General features: G+C 42.0%; 1 protein-coding gene across 1 annotated transcript in view; it reads right to left on the bottom strand.

Annotated features, from left to right (window-relative positions):
• The window catches only part of ARHGAP24 (Rho GTPase activating protein 24), a 222,094-nt gene extending 216,080 nt beyond the window's left edge, over positions 1-6,014 (bottom strand). Inside the window, exon 1 of the mRNA XM_082482889.1 lies at positions 5,877-6,014. The gene's annotated coding sequence lies outside the window, so the exon portion shown is untranslated. The remainder of the gene's footprint in view (positions 1-5,876) is intronic.
• Between the last annotated feature and the right edge of the window lie 202 nt (positions 6,015-6,216).

A 6,216-nucleotide genomic window follows, 5' to 3' on the forward strand; every position in this document is an offset into this window, starting at 1 on the left:
GTCACCCTTGACTGTAGTGCTCTCCCATTTGCTAAATAGTCATTTAGTATATTGGGATTGTTGGAGTATGGTAGCACTTCTTTTTCCACCTCTACAGTGCCGGCTGTCAAGCAGGGTATGTAGAGAAAGACTCCCTACTTGAATAAGCTCCAGCATGCTTCAGGGGTTCTGGTCCACTTGAATTCATGTCATCCACTCTTGGGATTCATTTTCTCATCCTGTAAGATTGCACCCACACATCCACACAGCGCTACTTGGACACCAGGTTGTGATCTTTAAAAATCAAAAGCACAAAAGATTCATCACTACTTGCTTTGCAACACCAGCTCTTAGCCTTCCTTGTGTCCACACATTTCCAATTGAAGAAGGTAAACCTTCACGTATAGCAATGGCCTACTGTGGTCATTGAGCTCCTTTCCACCAAGCCACAAACAGTATCAGATGGGTTTTTTTCCCCCTACATAAATAACATCCAAACAAAAGAGGTTCAAAACTAAACAAATGGATGGCTACAATTGGATGGAAAGAGTCCATCCAGCCCAGCTTCCTGTCTCCAGCTGCGACTGAAGTAAGACCTCAGGGACAAGCAGAATAACTAAGACAAGCCTGCAACAATACTTTCAGCTAGTTACCCCTTAAAACTGTATTTTCCCTTTACTAACCACAACATTTTCTAGCAAGTACTTGTGCATCTTAATCACACCTTATTTACATCTTGTACACAGTAGTACCTCCTTTCATTTGTTTTAAGCCTGCCACTGTCACTCCTGGATACACCCTGGGTTCCTGTAATGGGAAATAAGGGAAGAATTGGCCTCTGATCACCCTTTCCCTCCCCCCAATTAATGCAGTTTTCTCAGTCATCCCATCTCCAGGCTGAAAAGTTCCTTCCTGCTTCACTGTCTCTTGGACAGAAGCTGGGCTGTGTCCTTGACCATTCCTGTCACCCTTTTAAAAAACTTTTTCAGCTGAAGCTGCAAACTACTACCACTTTCAGGCAGCAAGGGACTCCCCGGTGTCACCACTACCCTCCTTCACACTTTTCTTCTCACAACAGAGGATGTGGTAGCTGGAGGAGGTTAAAGAAACAGCTAGAAAGGCAGCGTCAGAAAATCCAGGATGCTGCGCAGGAGCTGAGGTCGGGTCATTTGAGTAAGGATTAACTGGAAGGCTACTTTCTCTGCCTACTGAAGGAGCACTTTACCTCCTTGCAAAACATGGAAATAGCCAACACGTTTTGGCCCAGACCACACTAATCCAGGAAATAGCATATTTGGTTCTCCCAATTAGTGACATCTAGAGAGATGTTATTGCCTCCCATATACAGACAAATTGCTGTGGGTTTGCATTTTACTTTTTATAGCACTTCATGATTGGTCAATTTGGCAGGCCAAGAACACCAATACAGTTAAAATTTAAGCTGCAAAGGCAAATGTGGGAAAAGGACAACAGGAACACACCGGGTACTTCTTGGAAGTAACATGAAAAATGTCTTCACTAAAGAGCTACTAATCATAATTGCTATGATACAAAATTGCACAGAACTAAATATAGGAAAATTAAAGGTATTTAATGACAAGAAACTATATAAACATTGCCAAGGAATTTAACACGTGTTGCTGAAGTTTGTCTCATTGAGCCCCAGAGCATGAAAGCCCCTCCAAACTAACCAGTACAACAGTAAACAACTGAAGTTTGTTAAAGTTAAAAGCACTGAGCTCGTGTGCTCCTTCAAGGCCTCTGGCTTGGTGGAGCATGACATTTTCATTAGAAAAGCCCAATGAAACAATAGCTGAGCCAGGCAGACAAAATTAATTCAAACAGTTAACAGATAAGTCAAAACCCATGACTGTAAGCAAAAAAGCATCATACTGCAGGTGGTTTCTAGTCTCAAGGGAACAATCTTATTTTGCAGTTTAGCCAATGACTTGGAAGAAAAAAGAAAAAAAAATGTAAAAGATCATGACTGAAAAACTGTGCAGGTGACAAGTACCAAGGAAACCGTTAATTACAAAGAGGAAAGGCCACTGACAGACAGCCCTCTGTGCACCAGCCTGTGCGTTCTTGCTTAGCAGACACACAAGTTGTGAAGAACTGACAGTACCTGAGAGAATCCTCCTGAAGGAAAAGCTGAGGTCCCTGTTCAACACAACAGCCCCACCTCTAGTGTCATCACAAGAGTATTTAACAAGGAAAAAGTAATTATAAAGATCATTGTGTCTCTGGATTTCACAAGTCTGCACCCTAAGTATTACCTCCAGCACTGGTATTCAAACATCTAGAAGCATTTTGGAAAACTGGAAACCATTTAAAAAAGGCTGGAACAATTAAAGTATGGGAGAATGTAATCAAGGAACTCTATTTTCCACTTTTACAAAGAGAAGGTAAAGAATAAGATAATAACTCTAGAGGGAGAAGGAATTTGGATAGGGAAGTCTATTAAACGTACAAAGAGCTAATAAAAAACAGAGCTAACATAGCTGATAATTAAAGACAGTCAAATAAAACAAGCAGTAAAGCACATAATTTAAGACTGATGATAATTACACCAAGTGAATATATTGCAGAGCACTTTCTTTTAGCAAAACTGGATATTTCTTGAAAATAAGTGATCTAGCTTGTAATGGGAGCTAATCGAGGACCCTTATGGTTCATTTTGGATTTATAATCAATTACATACAAAATAAATTTACTTCACTCCAGTTCTTACCGTCGACACTCAGATCCCCCAAATATAACTGGCAAAATGGTGAAGTAGAAGGAAAGAGTCATGAAATGTACAAGAAGTTGCAGAATAGGAAGAAGTTTCTCAGCATGCAGCTCCTCCCACCAAGATCAGCCATCTACAGCCTCGCTACCACAGCTGGCTTGCGGGCACAGCCTGGGGGTACCTATTGAAAGTGAAGATGACAAAACTATGAGGTTTGGGAGACATCAGCTGCTGCCTCTCCCACTGAGGTTGGGGCACCACAGGGACCAAAGCGAGCTGCTTCCTAACACCATCCAGCTGCTTCTGGGAACTCATGCACAGTGTCCTGGCAAGGCAGCCTCTCCAGGCTCCCACAGTACCACTGCCACCAATGGCTGTGTGCCCTCCCTGCTGTTACGAGGCTGGGATTTCAGCATCATTCAACTACACCTCTGAAGATGAAGAGCCTTTTATTTGTCTTAACACAGGACCTGTTGATATCTGCTATGCTGCTGAAGCTAAAGTACATCACCCATCTTTGAGATGTCTGGTATTTTCATACCACTTGAGTGCTATAGAACTGAGCCACCTTTTCTCCCCCAATTAAAAAAAAGGCAACCTAATCAAGGTTTTCTAAATAAATGCAGGCAACAACTATGAAAAACAACTCTAATATCAAATCCTTGCTTGTAACATAATAATAGAAACTAACACACAACAAAATCTTACCACTAGCACTTTCTGCAGTCTTGCCTGTAGGAAGACAATCTAAGATGAAAATTTGACCTCTGTTGTCTTTCTAAGTTCCCGTTCTTTCCAAGACAGGCAGTGGAATAACAAGTTCCATGAAAAGTTGTGTGTTTCCTTATCGTCCAACAATATCAGCCACTTGCCTTACCTGAAATCCTCAAGATTACAGAAAACCAAGTTCCAGACAGTGAATAAAGAAAACCTATACCAGATATTCTCCTTCAGTGTTTTTCTTGTTTTAGAATGCCAAGAGAAGACAATCTTTTCTTTTTTGTCCTGGCTGAAAGCTAACATATAGTTCATTCACCTGCAAGACAGTTTACAACACAAATGCCACCCCAATATGATAAAGAGTTGCACTCTGTTCCAGGAGGTTATTAAAAAAAAAAATCATGTCAAGCATTGCCTCTGTCCATTATAGATAAAGCCAATAAGTAATAGCTCCAGGAATAAAGCATACTTCCAAAGGCCATCAGGTCACAATAAACACCAAACAGCCTGCAGAGAAGACAGCTAAAGGTAATAGGATGCAAATCACTTCAAAATACCCACTGTGAATTTCAACTCTCTATTTTTTCCACCTGGTGTTTTTAAAAACATCAGATATTGAATCAAACAGCAAGAGATTAAAAGGTCCTGAGAGATGCCTGTGTGCTATATCTGTACATGGAGCTCGCAGGGGTTTTCTATTCTAGTTATTTTTGAAGACATGAGCTTATCAGGAGTTCAAACTATTACTTGTGAGGCAATTTCCTTTAAGGGATCTTCATTTCTAGCTTTCTAAACTCCATCTTCAGAGAACTGAACCTAGCTATAGGACCACTAATAAAAGCGAACTTCACGCACCAGCCTGCATACACAGGAGAGGCACATGGCTTAAAGGAATAACCCACAGCCTCCCTCTCACTTGTGCCCAGAAGCACATTGCCATTCAGTGCAAAGAAGTCGCACCTTCCACACAGAATCATGTTGTTAGCTGAATTTTCTATGTAGCTTTACCTTTTTTACTTACTGTGAGGCTTTTTTTTTTTTTTTTTTGGGGGGGGGGGGGGGTGTAATACTATTTATTCCAAACTAGACCTATATAATTTGATCAAAGAATGAAAGCCAAGTAAAGAACAAGAGAAGAAAAAAAGCTGCTGAAAGACAGGACAGCAAGAAGAGACAGACAAACAACTGTAGACACTATGCACAAAGAAACACGAGTTCTAAGCACATTTATTTTTAACACAAGTCACTGTATCACATACTAGAAGATGCCTTTTGCAATAACAAAACCTGCCACAACATGAAAATTTCACAGGACCGGAAACAAGCACTTGACTCTCAGTCCTTCCTTCTCTCTACCTCTGCTTGCAACTCTGCATGCCTTCTGTGAGTATGAGATGCCACTTAAATAATTTTTAGCTAGGACAAGATGCTTTGCCCCTTGTATTGATAAATCCCCCTCCGTTAATTCTTACCTCATGGGTAATCCCTTTCCCCTGAAAGTATAGCAGTTATTGACACCTTCCAGGTACTCAGCAACAGGAAAACTTAACCTAACAGCATCTTAGTATCTGCTTATCTAATAAGAGTTAGCACCCTCTCCCAGCAACCATGCTACTTAACACAGACAAACAGAATTCAGATTAATATTAGACAAATTCAGTGTTATGAAATCACTATGCTACACAAAGAATTAACTTTGTTTCTTATTGCTAGGTATATGGGACAAGAGTACCTATCTAAAAAAACCCTGCTGCCAATTTCCAGTCATCTGTTGTAAGAAATGTTTCTAACACCAAAAATGAATTATTTACTACTCTCCACTCTGCTGAAAGAAGAAAACTCCCAAACTGACAACTCACATGCATGTTCCTCCTAAGAAAGATAGAGATAAATATTCCATATGAGCCCAACAGAAGGGAAAAAGGGGAAGACAATTACTCCTTCATCTTAAAAAGAAATCCACTCAGTAGCTGTAAAAATCCACTGAAGATTCCCTAACTCTTTTGTGATAACAATCAAAGTCCTTATTGTAAAGTTGTATCCCAGTGAGGACCTTATCTCCGAAAACCTGCTACAGATACTTGTGTAGAAGGAAGAAGATTTTAAGACAACCATCGCAAATCCAAAGATTAACATGGAGATCGCCAAAAGCACAACGGGCTTTTACTTATATTTAAGCCAACAAGTAGTCAGATGACATATACTCTGCTTGTAGCTCTAAAACCAACAAAAAAGGAATCCTGTTATGAAGTATTTAACGTTGTTAAGAAATAACAGCACACAACACTTGAAGATGCCCGCCCACACACACACACACCGGCAGACAAAACAGCCGTAAGTAACACAGACAGCTGCTGCCACCGCTGCCTGGTCTGCAGCAATTATTTGTCCTGCAAAGACTACATGGTTTTGCCACCAAGATAAAAACCGCATCGATGCCACTTACCCTGGTTTCAGCTGCAGAGCCGACCCAATCCGGCGAGAGCTCCAAAACTGCCCCGGACCAGCACTACTCCTATCTTCCACAAGCAGGGGCGATATTCTCACCCATAAACGCGGTGGCTTCTCAAGACCAATTCGGAAACAGTGACAGCTTGTTTCAGCTTCACCGCGCTGGGAAGTTTCTTTTCCTTCCCCCTCTCCCAACCGCTCCGACCGCCTGTGCACGCGCAGGGCTGCCGCCCCCCCCCACCCCCCTCCCCTCCCCTCCCCTCCCCGGGAGCTCCGCGCTCCCGCCGCCCGTCCCCCAAAAATCCCGGCCGCCGCGCCAGGGGCGGCCCGGGAAG

This window comes from Vanellus vanellus, assembly GCF_965231255.1.
Source record: "Vanellus vanellus genome assembly, chromosome: 4".
Classification (NCBI taxonomy): domain Eukaryota; kingdom Metazoa; phylum Chordata; class Aves; order Charadriiformes; family Charadriidae; genus Vanellus; species Vanellus vanellus.